This window comes from Pseudopipra pipra, chromosome 5 (assembly GCF_036250125.1).
Source record: "Pseudopipra pipra isolate bDixPip1 chromosome 5, bDixPip1.hap1, whole genome shotgun sequence".
Classification (NCBI taxonomy): Eukaryota; Metazoa; Chordata; class Aves; order Passeriformes; family Pipridae; genus Pseudopipra; species Pseudopipra pipra.
The window spans coordinates 40,865,139-40,880,734 of NC_087553.1; the positions used below are offsets into that span (position 1 = coordinate 40,865,139).

The following is a 15,596-nucleotide window of genomic DNA, read 5'->3' on the forward strand; positions in this document are numbered from 1 at the left end:
GTATTTTTATTTTTTCTTCTATTTTAATAAGAAATTAGGACAGCGGTAGTTTAGCAACACATCTGAACAGCCACTTCTGCCAAGTCAGGGTGATACCTGAGTGCACCCAGGCCTGAGGACACAGGGGAGGGAACTTGCTGTGTCAGCCACGAAATCTGAAGCATTGCAGTAGTGCTGACTGATTAGGCATTGCTATATTTTTCTCTATTAATTACTTGGCTTTTTCTCTTTCCAAAGCCAGGAAAATGTCTACACTGTCAGATGTCTTTACGTACGAGGACACTCATCCCTTTGCAGTGTGCTATCAGGAATTGCAGTGTCTGGCAAGCCACTCCATTCTGGAAGTCTTTCCCTTATACCAAAGACCTTGAGCAGTATTCCTGTGCTCACCGCTCCTGCCAGTGAAACCATTAACTCATAAGGTCCCAGTTCAAAAAGGTCTTTATGCACATAAAGACATATCTGTTTTTCTAAGGATTGCACTTCGCATGCAATCATTATCCCCAAACCTTGCCTGAAGAAGTATTTCTTCCTGAGTCAGAGATAAGAGAATACCTGGAGTGTAAAGGCAATACACAAGAACAGTGAAGGAATGCAACACTATAGTTTTTCTTCTTTATTATACAGAAGTAAATACAGAAAAGGAGAAAAGTGATACCAGCATATTTCCATTGAAAACACTAGTACAATCAAAAGGAGATAACAAGGTTATTTCTTTTGTGCCACCCCTGTCTATCCCTGATTGCAGGTTTTTGCCATGGGAATTATATTTACTGCAGCTTTTGAGAAGCAATTCTTGATCTCATGCTGGATCTCTAGGCAGTCCTGAAGGACAGGTAGTAATAAATGGTAACAAGTAAGGAGAACTCCTGTTGCTCATCCTTAAGGTATTCTGAAAAGCAGTGAGGGAAAATTAAGGACCACACATATTAATTAAAAAAACCCAAAAACATGCTAGCTAGAGTGCTCAACTTATTTCATTTAAGGTAATATTAAAGGTTGAGACTACATCTATCTTTTCAGAGTTGCTCATTTTGTCACTTCTTTGATATTTGATCTTGTTTTAAACAGTATCTTAAGGGGCTGTATCTTTATAACTGAGGTTGAATGAAGAGACTTTTATTTTGAGGTATGTAACTAGTGCTTCATATCTCCAGAAGGAGTCACTGCAAAGAGTGCAATACCTGCTTCTGCACTGTGCCTGGCTTCTTCTAGCCAACACAAGATCATTTAGTCTTAATATTTCATTGAATTGGTGTGTTAGTAATACATAAAAGATGACGCCTTAATGAAATGCAACATCAAGATGCAGTCATGGCATTTGAAAGCTATGTAAGAAATAAAAGGCAGTTTGCTCTGCATGGAAAGGAAAGGCTGCTATTTGTTCTCCTGAAGGTTGGAGGCTCCAGCTCTGCAATAAGCAAAATATGCAATATACATTTGTTGTTATGTGAATTTTAGATCTGGTGATAGACATGCAATACCAGTCAGTTGGCAGAGATTCATAGAGCAGGCAGAGGCTGCTGCAACCAAGTAAGATTCCATATGCTGCCTTATCTCAAAACTAATGTAGAAAGCAGGCAGAAAATACTTTGTCATACCGTGGCAAATTCTTGGCTTCATAGCCAAAAATACTGCTGCGGTTTATGACTAGCATCAAACACGTGGTAGTATCATTTTTTGCATGGGTGCCGATCTGAGAGCACTCAACTCATCCTGTACAGGTCAAGGAGTGGTCTTCAGGGGCTAGCAGTCCTTGGTCACTAGAGATTAGTGGCTGGTGTTGTAAGCAGAGTTCGAGGTGAAGAATCTCCATATACCACTACCTGGGCTCTAAGCCCAGGTGTTCTCAGAACACAAAAGTACAGAAAAATAGAGACTACAAATTGATAAATTTCAGTAACTCCTGCTATTAATGCAATACTTTTTCCTTAACAAGTTATGATTCCTTTGCAGTAACACCTTCTATTTTTTTCTGTCAGATTATAATCTCAAAGAAACAAAAAAGGGTCACTGTCACCTTTTATGACAAAAGGTGATTGCAGGAGTACCGTATTTTGTGTCTCCTTGAGCAGATTTCATGGGGTTTTTACCCTCTCTTGCTGTTGGCCATTTGATATCTGATTGTTTATCTCTGAAGGTACCTCACCCAGAGATCTTGAAAAACTGTTTTCCTCCATGGTTCAGTGATATAGTTTATATATTACTTACAGTTGCAATACACAAAGCCCATTCTCAAATGCAATCTCTTAAGCTTGCAGAATGACTGATCAAGCTGTTGGCTCAATTTGTTACCTGATCATTTAGTTGATAAGGTGAATCTTGACTCAGATTTTCAGTGCTGGATCAATCAAGTGATGAAAGCTGAATACTGTATTTTCTCACCCTATGATAACCAGGGAAAGCATCAGCATCACTAGATATCTATTTTGGCAGGCAGCTTAAGCTCTAAAGCTTGATTTTTATCAGCTATTAATAGCCAATAAAAATAACTGCATATCAGAATGACAGCGTTTACACTCACTCTGCTGTTGTGTAAATGGCCATGTGAAGTGCACAGGAGCCATGAGCTGACTGCAGTGCATTTCATAGTGGTGACCCACTAAGTCAGTGTGTTTTACTGGTAAATAATTTTGCATGAGATGGCCTACAAATGGCTAACAAGTGAAACACTCTGAACTAGTAACAGAAACGTGCAGTAGAATTGATCTACCCTGGGAATTCCATTTTGACTTTTTCCTTTTAAAATTAATTTTATTTCATCTGCATCAAGTCATTCCTTATCAGTAAGAAGACAATAAGAAAATTACTTTTGGAGGAAGCAAATAAAAAAAAAACAAAACAAAAACCAAGTGAGCGGAAAGGAAGCTGAATATAAAATATATCCTTGCATAAAATTATTGCTGGTACAGTAAGGACATGACACAATTTCAAAGTTCTCTTCAACTCATCAGAACTGAATGGTAATCAAATGGAAAATGGCTTCCATCTTAATATCCAATTATTCTCCCTTAATATAGAATGTACTCTCAATTACTGAAAATGCTACTGAAACTGTGCTTTAAATTCGTTAGGTGTTCTACATGACATGACTTTTGGAGAATATTTTTAACACACTTGCCTAGTTTATTCTTTTCTTTCTTCAAAAAGTTTGTAAATGATCAAGAAGTCCAAACAACACTCACCCTTTGCTTAACTTTTCATATTTTATTACAGAATATCTCAAATCTTTTGGATCCCAGGCCCTTCTGAAAACAAAAAATATTGTCCTTTACAAATATATTAAAATTAAACATAAAACTTTCTGAAGCATTCTAATAATTGTAAAAATTGAAAAATGAATTAGTTCTTTTGTTTTTGTACATATAAAGATAATTTTTTAGTGGCAAAATAAATAATAATTGATTTTAAATCTCTTCACTGAAAATGAAGGAATCAAAACAAGTATAGCATTCAATCCATTGGCTATATGTATCCTAATACAGTTTAATTAGATATAATCACCTGTCATTTCCACTTCTCCTGTCTTCTGAAAGTGTGGCATTATATAAAACCAGCTTGTCTTTTCATACAGGAATCAATTTCAGGAAATCAAAGATGTGTTTATACAATCTGAATTTCTAGGTAAGTAAAGGTCCTTGAACTACTGACCACTTAAAAAACCTCTTAACTTCTTCCTTAGTAGATATTGCATCCTTGTCCTCTGTGACTTCTAATCTGAATGACTGTTACGTGCTATTAAATTTATCAAAGACAGAATTGTTGCCTGTAGCTTTTCCACATTGCATCTCAAAATTACCAAAGTTAATACTCCCGACAATCTCATACATATTATTTTTTCTCTTTTTTACCTATCTGGTCAGTTTCCTTGTATGCATTTTTATTAGGAAATTCCTAGTAGTTTAAAGGAAACCATGAAATGGCACTATTAGGAGTTAAAGGAGATGTACTACTGCATAAAACCAGAAGTCATTATTCTGTCTTTAGGCTGAATAAAAAAAATCCCATTTCTTACATTCAGTCTTCTAGTGTGATTATGCTCCAGCAAGTCCTCACCCAAATCTTCAGAAGACTGGCAGTTTATTTTATGAACTTTAGTACTTGAAAGGGAAAAAAATATCAACTCATCATTTTTAGACCTTTGTGGAATTCTCTGTACCGAATGGAAAGGAACTCTCTTATCTGCTCAGAAACTGATGTGAGAAAAAGCAGTATTGCCTGTGAATATATTATCAGGATAAAATAGCTGCTTCCCAATAGTGGGAGAAATGATGATGGTGGCCATGATATCCACATGCCTGTAAAGCTCTGTGTTTTGCTGATATCTTTATTTCCACATCAAGCAGAAAGATGAATCTTCCATTTTCTAAAAAAAATTATGCTGTGAAGTCATTGAGAACTGGATTTGGCACATTTTTTCCACATCATTCTCTTAAATTAGTCCCAAAGTCTTATGCTTGCTTGTTAGACTTACAAATACAGGCTGCTTCCTTTTCTGCTCTGGCTGCTTTCCACAATATTGGCTGGCTTCAAAGGATGGGGAAGAGGAAGAAACATGCTGACAATGCCTGTACTTTTTGTGAATCTCTTTCACTTATCGTAGTCTTTAGTTCATACTTATTTCATCTCTGAGGCGTTTGCTTGTACAGCCATCTCATCACCGACATTTTCTCCAGCTGCCTCAAATCCGTTCCAGTTCCAACTCTATTTTAAGGACCTGGCTGCACCACATCTTCTGGGTGAAGAGAGCAAAACAAAAACAAGTATTTATTTGCCAATGTCTTCTGCATTTAAAGCAACTCAGCAGCCTACCCCTTCTGGGGACGTAGTTGCCACATTGGTTTAGCTCAGAAGCACCAAGCACCTTTCCTGTACCAGGGGCTTTAAGTGTTTCATAAAGAAGTGTTTCAGGATTTGTTCACTTAATCCTTTTCATGTGGAAATGACTGAGGATATTATTCCCTAATTAAGAAACCTAAATGTATGTGTCTATACATGGATGTTGACATGTGGGTTTGAAGTGCTTGTTACCAGCAGTGGAGATGTAGTCAATGCAGGAGCCTGGAGATCATTTAACTGGCTCATGAAGGGAGGCTCAAATGAGATGCCCACACTGTGCTATCTGAGCAGTAACTGAGGCATTCACACTGTGTTGGTGGACACGAGGCAGCACCTACAGGAGGTCCACGTCCTTGCAGAGCAGAAGGTCAGGAGGGAGGTGCTAGTGTGTCTTAGCACCAGCACCCTGTATGTAGCAGCTACCTAGTCCACTGCTCTGAAAGGAGTTCCCTCTCACAGGTCTCTGACTCCACTGATTTATCATGTCAGCTTAAAAACATGGCTTGCCTGTGGGGACTCACAAGTAGGCATGTATCTTTAGGTTTCGTAATCAGGAGTTGAATATCTCCATGAGACTTATCACTGGGCCCTCACTTTTACCACTTTGTACCACACTGGGATTACACCACCAGGTTCTGGAGAGCTTCTGGAGCAGGTGTCAAAATAAGGCACTGCATTCTGGAAAATTAGAATATGCAGTCAAGGAGCTTGGTTGTGAAATATGCAGATTTAGAGCACCCTGAGTCCATGCATTGGAAATCAGGCCTTAAGGCAACTGAGCATATATAAGGCATGGGCAAATGTACACAGACAGGGCACTGGCTAACGCAAGTTAGAGCCATCCCTTAGACAGTCAGTCCTAAGTATTTATTGGGACTGATTAGCCACTTTTCACTGTTGTTTTTTTTTTTTTGCCGTATCACTCCTGAGACCCTGCACCAAGTATAGATTGCAGGATCCAAAGACTGGACTATAATTCTTCAGAGAAAGTTAGAAGAGCAGACACAACACCCTAACTTGTCTGATGATTATAAAAACAACAAATATAAAAATAAAATCTGTCACCCAATATATTTAAAAGCGTGTATCCTAAATTGAAAAGCATTGGAAAGTACATGTTGAATACATTAAATAACATTTGACAGTATATTTACATTTCTATTTCACACAACTCACTGTCAGAGAAACTGGTAAGAAATAGCAGCAAGGCTCATCTTGCGGCAAAACTAAGATTTCTGGTCATATTGACACCAGACTGGCTTTTTTGGAGTTAACTTGATGGGGAATAAAAGAGTCTATTGTGCAGAAATACACAGAAGCTTTTTGGATCTGGAAATGTGTAGCTGCATGGGCATGGCACTGCCCTGAGCTAATATACTCTGCAAACACGTTCAAACTGCTCTAGCCTTGAATTGCTGCCTCTGTGTAGTGCCAGGCTATGGGATGGAGACCTACTGGCTCAGGTTGGCTCTAAGTCAGGTGCTTCATTACACACCAGAAATTTGGGCTTCATGTATAAGCATAAACAGGTAAAAGAATTTAAAATATGAGCCATGTCTCTCTTCTTCAATTCATCTGAGTGGGACTCTTTAATAATGCATATATTCAAGATAGACTTCATTGGGCTAGTGCCAAACTACAAACTTTAACATACTCCCTGGTTGCTTAAGTCATTCTTAGACACAGATGTCTGCCGCCACTCTAATGTCTGGGTATGAAAGACTGATTAAATCACATTCACACTGAACTATACAATGTATTTCATTAGTATTTTAAATAAAATTTCTTTGCTACGTCCATATTTCTTCTTCTGTTGATAGCTGATGTAGCACTAATTCCAGAAGGGCTTTATCTCTCAGCAAAGACATGTGGTTTATAAAATTCCTTACCTTGTGTAGCAGACTTAACTGCTGTGGTCCATTTATTCCCCCTTCAGCACATTATCTCTGGTATGTTAAATGAATTATTATGTCTTCTCCAGTGTAACAGCACATTATGCTCCACAGAAGACCCAGAACTTGTAGTCTATGTTCCCACAAAATCTTCTTCCGTGATGTCTGGGTGTCTCTAATAACACTTATTTCACTAACTGGTTATTTGTGTTGTTCTAATAGTATTAAAATTATATGTTAATGTAAACTTTATTGAATTAGTTCACAAAGGACATTACAATCAGAGGGTGAAACTCATTCCCATGAAGCTAATTTGCCAGCCAAAAGAATACAGATTTTACATGTGATTTATTGCTGCATGGCCCAGCTTTTCAGGGTCTGCTTAGGAGATTTTCATCCTGGTTGCATGAACTCTGGGTAAAACCTTGCTGCTGTCTCACAGGAGTCTTATAAATTTTAAATAGCATTATTTAAGTGTCTTAAGTATGTAAAGCTCATGGCATTTATGTGAAAATCACTTTGTTCAGCCCTAGAGTAGGAACCACTTCTGAAATAAAATATAATTGCTATTCAACATCTATAAAATGCTATAGAAAGTTGAAGACAAGGTGAGAAAAATACCATATTCCTATGAAAATGCAGCAGTGTAGTAGACAAGAAACAAAAAAATATCCTCTCTAATAATAATGCTGTTATGCTAATTGGTCGTAAATAATTACAAGTTCCTTCTAAACCCTGGCTGTGATCTGTTTCCCTAAGAGAATCAGAAGAGAAACATAGCACCTATCAAATCATCAACAGTGTTTTCAACAGCATATGGGATTTTCCCTTTAAGTACCAATGCAGCTCAATCCTGCTTAGGTTGTGATAGTTGATTAGATCACAGCTTGAGGCTTACACAATAATTGCTATCAACTTAATTATTTTACCTTATATTCAATGTGCTACTGCATTTCCATCGTTCTCTCTCCCACTGTTCCATTCTTATCTTTCCAGTTAGATGACAAAATTATCCAAGAACTAACTAACATTAAAAAGAAAGGCCCCTATGAAACCCCCACTCTTGTTTATTCTTTCAGATTTCTTTTATTTTTTCTTTTTTTTTTAAGGAGACACAGAAGTGTTGGTTAACATAGGGCTACCCTGTAGGTTAATGCTTTTGTTTTGGTGGTGTTGCTGAAGAGAGTTAGAGGAACTTTTTTCAATGTTTCCACTTAGTGTAACTATTGTCCTGGCAATTGTGTAGCTTTATTTCTCTGTGTTAAGATTTTACATTAATCACAATGTTGCACCTCTTCAGTTAGGAGATAAATACATGTGTTTTGCAGAAGTCATCAAGTTTGAAAAGAGTGGATCTTGCCTGAGCTACGTATAGCTATCCAACTATCTGCTTTGTCTGTCTATCCATCTGCTGTGTAGTCCTTGTGTTGTCTTTGGCAGGTCTTTTACTGCCTTCTCTCTTTTGAACTAACAAACTCAAGGGGGAAAAGGTCAGAAGAGCTTTCTGATTCTCGAGACGTGGTAAATTGGAAAACATTTGCAGTGCAAGGCACATTAAGCCTAAATTATATGTGGAGACCCCGATTTGTGGTGGTGAGACACCAGAATGGGTTGCCCAGAGAAATTGTGATTGTATTTCATAGCAGAAATTGAGAATGTAGGAACTGAAAACAAGTCTGTTCACTGCTATTTACTTGGACTGTAGTGTACAACCAGGATATCCTGATTACGGGGCTTAGAACTTCTTGAAGACAGGAGTCGATGTCAAAGTCTGGGCAGTGGTATGAGTCCCTAAACTGCAGGAGCAGTGATCTGCAATGATGACCCATGTATGGGAGCAGGCTTTCTCTTTTCTACAAGTGTAAATTTGTGAGGAAAGGTCCAGCTTCATCCAGGGTGAGACCATCCCCTTTCCCCCTTGCATTTATCCTACAGGTTGGGGACTGAATGGGAAGGGAAGGTACATTAAGTCTAAATTATTTGTTGAGACTCTGATTTGTAGTGGTGAGACACAGGAACAGATTGCCCAGAGTAATTGTGGATGCCCCTTCATTGAAAGTAGAGCCCATCACACAGCCAGGGTAGGTGTACAGACAGTGGAGAGTCATTTTACTCATATTGAAGACTTTTGCCAATTTTACATTACAAGAGAAACTCCTGTTCTTACTTAAAGTTCATTGAAGAAGTAGCTCTGGGCACACATGCAATCCGTGTTAGCTGACTTCACACTTGGGTAGCTAAGGGAGACCATCATACATTTTGATCTGATTGTCTTTTAAAGGCAGGTGATCATGACCAGACAGCCATTGTGAATATTTGGGATCTATCTTCAGACTTTTCTGTCACTCACCACTGAGCATTCTAAGTCAGCCCCATATCCTGAGAGTATGTCCTGTTCCTCTGAGTGATTATATAAGAAGTCAAGAGTTCTTCTGGATACCTTTACCAGAAAAATTAGGCTAAAAGTCACTTTATCTTCTAAGCTCTATGCATACGTACATATAAATACATATATAAATACATACATATATACATACATACACACATACATATATATATATATATATATGAGATCGGGGAAGACAATGAGAGACAAACTATCTGCATTCATTCATTAATTTCTTCTGTGCCACCTTCTTATGAAATCCATTTTACTAAGCACTATCTGCTCTTTTAAACCCATGCAGACTCTCATGAGTCATTTTGTACTTGTAACATGTTCTAGCTTGTTGCTGACCAGTGATAACAAATCTGCCTCCATATCAATGTCAGATATAAAAAAATCCTAATTTTTTTCCCCTCGGATATCTGCATATTTGAGAAGGATTTTATTAGCCTATTTTGGGTTCTCATTTTTACTCCTCTTTTAGACCATTATTTTGAACAATCCTGCCTTTTTAATGCTTATTCCAATGGAGAGGTATAAATATTTTATCTTAAATGTGTCCCAGCAGAAGCAGAGTGAACATTAGCTGTCTATAAGGGTTAACCCATTACTGAAAAGGATGCCTGATAAATTGAAAGTGTGGCTCTACGCCAAGAGAGATTGGTATATTCTGAGCATTCATTTTCTGCCTTAGGAGTGGCAAATCACGTTGCTGGTATCAGATGCAATATAGCTTCTGAAAGAAGAAACCTCAGAGGCAAGTTCACACTTTGCTATTCAGAGAACTATCCACGGACTGTGTACATGAATTAAGGGCATGCCTTACTTACTAATTTATCATTGTATCCGGAATTGTAAATCGTCACTGAGAAAAAAAAAGAACCCATAAATAACTCTAAAACAAGTCAGATTCCATTTTCAAAATATTATGTAGTAGTGTATTAAAATAAAAATTTTAAGCGGTATTTATTAAGTCCTCCTTGATATATTTTAACCCCAAATTGCAGCCACCTTTTTTCCATTCTGAGTACTAAAATCAGTACTTAATACAGTAATGAAGACACTATTCAGATGCCTTGATGGAGTTGTTAAGCATTTCCCTAGTCTCAGTACACATCAGTAAAGAACTGCAGCCAAGCTGTCTGGAATTGAACCTATCATAGACCAATATATGTTTTAAGAATAATTAAACAGCTTTTAATCTTCCTGTTTTAAAAGAAAATAAATATTCCACACTTTTTTTTCCCTTACAAGCTCATTTTTCTTTATAATCCCTATTGCCAAATTCCGTATCTGCCAACTTTACTCTAATTCAGCAGCATTGTATTTAATTTACATTGTGTTGGATTTATACTATGCTTAATTTATATTAATGTAAACACCTGCACAAGAGCAAGGAACAGAGGTCAGACTTTGATAAATCCAGGCCATACTAAGCCTAATCAAATTCTTTCCAAAGAAAAAAATGCAGAGTCATGGTGCTAATATTGCTTTCACGTGCTGGAATTTGTGATGGATTACATTGCTTGTCTACTGCAGTCATAGAGGTCTACTAGCAGGCTTTTGGGGGCCTTCAGCTTCTTGGGAGGGATTATAAAGAGAACAAAACACACCTCTTGGGCACAGAGAACACCTGTGTGCTTGCTGCTTGCTTCACCCAGTCACATTGCATAAAGCTTTTACCGCGTCCTGTGCTACGTGGGGACTCAACACCAGTGCCTCCAGCCCACCAGCGTTGATCTTGGCATCAGAGCCAAGCCTAGGGAGAACGGAGAGTTTTGTGTAATAACACAGGGAAGATTCAAGTAATCTCTCCCAGCTTTCTCTGCCTCCTTGTCCTTCTCTCTTCTTGGCTCATGAGGTGCCTTCTGCCAGCACTTAGGCAGCTGAGGGCCGTTTGGAGCAAGAACACTGGGGGCAGGTGAGGCTGAAAGGGACAGAGGTGGACAGGGCTGGGGGAGCACATCCTTAGAGAGAAGGATGGGAGAAGGGAGGAGGAGATGAAGGGGAAGGACAGAATTAGAACATTACACTCCTAAGAACTCTTGAACTCTTTAGCACTCTATTAACAGTTATTTTCCATAATTATTAAGAGGCAATTTTTATTAACCCACATTCTCTTACCTTTTCTGATAAAAGACATTGAATTTGTTTTCCGTGTAGAATCACCTCGATTTTGATTAGATTATATATTCGAGCTTTTCAGGACAAACTCACACAGTAACATAGCAGGCTCTGAAACTTCTAAACTCTGTATTCCTGCATCAGCCTATTGTTCATTAAGGAGAAGCTTCATATGTTTTAAAGAACTTATATCTAAAAGGAATAATTTTCCTTTTCTTAGGCAAAATTAATGTGTGCATAGTTACAGAGAATATATTAATTTATCTATCTTTCATATATTTAAATTGTGTTTGTACAAGAGGTCTAATATGTAGAATGGGCTTGTTTTGACATATGTGAAATGCATTGTCAATATTAATTTTCAAGATTTTCCAGTGGATGTTTCCTGTTGTTCAAGCAACGCAGAAGGAATATGTTTTCTACCATTTTGCAAAACGCAAAATAATTTCCCAGTGAAAGATCTTTATTTGCTCTGTCTTCCTAACATTTTTTGGCAGGGAGAAAATCATGTCAACAATTCATGTAGAGCACGTGAGAAAAAATTTATTTTCCCCAGTGTGATTATGTACTCATGGTATTTCAGCAGTCTATGGAGAAACATCCTGTATATTAATGCACTGACTGAGAAAAATTATCATTCTTATTGCCTTCCAGCTGTTCAATGACATTATATACCTATCCACAAACAAATTGTAACCACTTTGGGCTTATAATTCATCATTCGTTAGAACTTTAATACAATGTTCTTGTTTTTCTTTCTCAGAGACCAGACTTTGCAAGTTTGGCATAGGAAAGAAACTGTGCTAGAGTATGCAAATCAAACCTTCAGAACTAAAATTCCAGCAACAACAGTTTTTCAAGATGTTTTGCATATTATTTTCTAATTTATTTTATTTTCTTATGTTTTTCAATAGTTAAACCACTTTTTACAGTATTTCCGGGCACCTGTGTTTTCTTTGCTGTTTAATAAAACTCCAAAGTGGTCAGAACTTCAAGGTGAATCTGTCTTCATCTCCTCTTGAAAGTGAACATCCAAATGCACCAAAATGACTTTCAGCTTTTAAATGTAGCATTTTGTTTGAGCAGAACCTGCAGCTGTAAACTTTTTTTCAAATAGCAAGCTGTTGGCTAAGACCTAATGTCAGTTCAGGGGGTTGTAAACAGTTTTCCTGTCTTGCCTGTCTAATGCCTTTTTACAACGGGAAATTTTTCCTTCAGGCCTTCTCTTGGTCCAACAAAGACCTCCCGGGCTGTAAGAAATACCATAAAATATATTCTGAACCCTAGAAGAGGTCCTTCCTTTAGTAACCTCCAAGGCCTGGATCCCCTAGGGACCTGCTTCCTGAGCCCACAAAGTTTTGGTGGGACTGCAGGCTTAGTCCTTGCTGGCTTCTCCACATGGTCCATACTGAGGCGCACTGGAAGCCTCCTCTCCTGTGAGTACTTTGTTGCCTTTAGGAAAAGAGAAACTCATTTCCCTGCGAATGAAGTGAAATCAGTGCACTGCTGGCAGGATATAGTGAGCAGAAGCCTTCCTTGCCACCCAGACATACTATATTAAAAGGTGATGCCACTCATGTGAGTGAAGTAAAACAAGTGTCGTCCATCACATCTTGAAACAAGTCCAATAGTATGCACGTTGTATGAGAGCAATCAGAATTACACATATACTAAACAGGCATATACTTTTTGCCAGCTGCCTTTTATTCAAAACCAAAATCCACAACTAGTATAAACTACCACAAAGAAAATATGATGCTTGTAGAAAAGAAAAAGATGGAGTAGAAGGTACTCTGAACTCTTACCATACTGAACTTCCTTTATGATGGTACACTTGTTTACTTTTTTCCTTTACTTTTTTCCTTCCGTGCAGTTACAGTTCCTGTGTGAATCAGTGATTGTCATTTATACTTTTGCAGCAGCACCTTAAAGATTCATTGTTTCAGTTGGGTTAAAGCAAACCTGAGAACTTCAGCTTGGCAAAGCCTCTGAAAATTTATAGTAAGCTTGTGTGCTCTGTTTTTAAACACAAGCAGCAATATCCTTTGGAACATTCTATATTTAAATGTAGACAGTGATTATTTACTCACTGACCACAAATTCTCCATAAATGTCTTCGTACAGTACCTGCTGTGCAGGAGCTGGACTGTGATGTGTGTACTTGAAAACTGATGTCCAAATATCACTGGCAGAGGTCCACTGGGGAGAAGCACTGGGAACACAGTAATTCCCTTGTGTGCAGTGCATACTTTTCTGTAGGTTTTGATCCTCTGTGAAACCAGTCTGTGCTACAAATCACAGTCATATGGTCCTGGTGCTAGCTGCTACTCCAAGGAACAGCCACTTACCTCACAGCCCTGGCTAGGTTTGGTACACTCAGCACTTGCCCAGTTCAGTGGGGGCTAGACACAGCCAGCAATTGTGTGAAAGTGCTTAACCTTCTACAGTAGCAGCATTATTGTTGTCTCACTCTGTTAATAATAACTTCCACTGATTCATTCTTTTTTTTCTTTTCCTCTAAGGAGTGTGAGGGAGCTCTAGGTCTTCCCTTTTCAGACCCTGAAGAAGCATCTGAGAGTCTTCCTGGACTGGGGGAACAAGATGGTGACATGTAAGAAGAGCAGGATCCTCTGCATAGTGGCTCCTTCTTGCTGCCTCTGTGAATTTCATATTTTAAAACAAAAAGCATGGCAGTGGCATTGCTTACATAAGTGCTTACATGAGCACAAGTGCAGGCCTAAGTTACCCATATTTCTGATGTAGCAAGCACTCCACACAATTTGAATTAAAAGACTGCCATGCAAGTAAGTGGCATGCACTACCTATGTGCATTGTGAGATGTCTTGGAAGATATTTCACATCTTGTCAGGCCAGCTTTAGCTAATAGTTCAGTATGAAAGAAATGATCCCATCAGCTATGGGCTACAGCAGCTCTGGGAGAAGAGTCAGGAGTGGCAGTGCCATGCCCTAGCCTGGACCCCTGCCTGCTTGATACATGGCCCTTTGGACAGGGGGTAAGAAGGGAGCCAACAGTGGGTGAAAGGCTGGAAGAAATGCTCCCTTAGATCCTTCCTTCCTTCAGAACCTTTGTATGGTGAAATGTAACACTGGATTTCTTTCAGAGGCCTCAGAGGCTATTGTTTTGGTAAAGCTAAACAGGGGTATTTTCCTCCAGAAAACATTCAGTGTAAATATCCATTATAAGCCACTGGAGTAGATTGAAACATTGCCTTTGAATTGCTTATAATAGCTAATTTATTGATCTATAAAAAAGGTTAGCTGCAATTTCAGAGCTGGTTCTATTAGACTTTATTTAATGAGATGCTTTATTGCATTATAAGACAGCAGACACCCTTGTTTGTGATTTGTTTCAACTGCTTTACTTTGCTGTTGAGACCTTGCCACCACACCGTCTTGGTGTCTGTAATCTGTTCTGTGGGTCACAAAGGGGCATCAAAGGATATTCTTTTTTTGAGTCAGTCTTTGTTGTTACAAAAGGCTTTAAGAAAGTTTCTGGTATTTTTGTACAGGAAACTTGTAGGAGACAAAGCAATAACAAGCTGAAGAATAAAAAGCTCTTTCCCAAATAGCATAATATCACACTAACCAAGTTGTATCAGAGTGAAAATTACTAGATAGAGTGTTTTATTAAAATATTTTCTGTCAATTTGCTTATTATATTATACAAGAGAAGGTTAAAAGCAATATGTTTGCATTGTCTGCCATAGAGGTGCCATTTTCTCTGACACACATATGTTACTCGATTATCATTATCCCACATTTCTTCATTTTCTGGATCAGCTCTTAATAAGGTTTCCAGCATCAAAGGCCCTGTTCAGCAGCAGGCTGGGAATCCTCATCTTGCTCTTTCTCAGAGGGGAATGAGACCACTTAGCTCCTTCCAGGACCTGGTATCCACTAAGAAATTATCAAGTTAGTTTCCCAACAGCTCAAGATTCTCAAAAACATAGTGCTATTTTAGTGTTCGTGGTATTTTCTCCCTAAATATTTAGACTGTGTCATGGCAACATCTGCTTTTAGTTCTACATTTGTTTTCCTATCCTTCATTTAAAAAAAAAGTGACAGTTTCAATTTATTCTCTTTAAATTTAAAATTCACTATTTTTAACTTTTATTACCTATAAACAGTTATACCAATGGTTTGTGAGATGCTTTGCATTTCCTAGGTAAATTAAAATTACTACATTGATTGCTAAAAAGGTGTTTGCTATTGTGATTGATCATATTAGTTATGAAGAGGCACCTAAATGTTCAAGGGAAAAGCAAATATACAGTATGTACGACATACTGTAGGCTATTTGGAAGGGGGGGGTGACAACTAGAAGGCAAGCAGCA

General features: G+C 38.2%; 1 long non-coding RNA gene across 1 annotated transcript in view; it reads left to right on the forward strand.

Moving 5' to 3' along the window:
- The window catches only part of LOC135414698 (uncharacterized), a 34,742-nt gene extending 20,680 nt beyond the window's left edge, over window positions 1-14,062 (forward strand). Inside the window, exon 2 of the long non-coding RNA XR_010430786.1 lies at window positions 13,764-14,062. This is a non-coding gene — a long non-coding RNA (uncharacterized LOC135414698). The remainder of the gene's footprint in view (window positions 1-13,763) is intronic.
- Window positions 14,063-15,596: the final 1,534 nt, after the last annotated feature.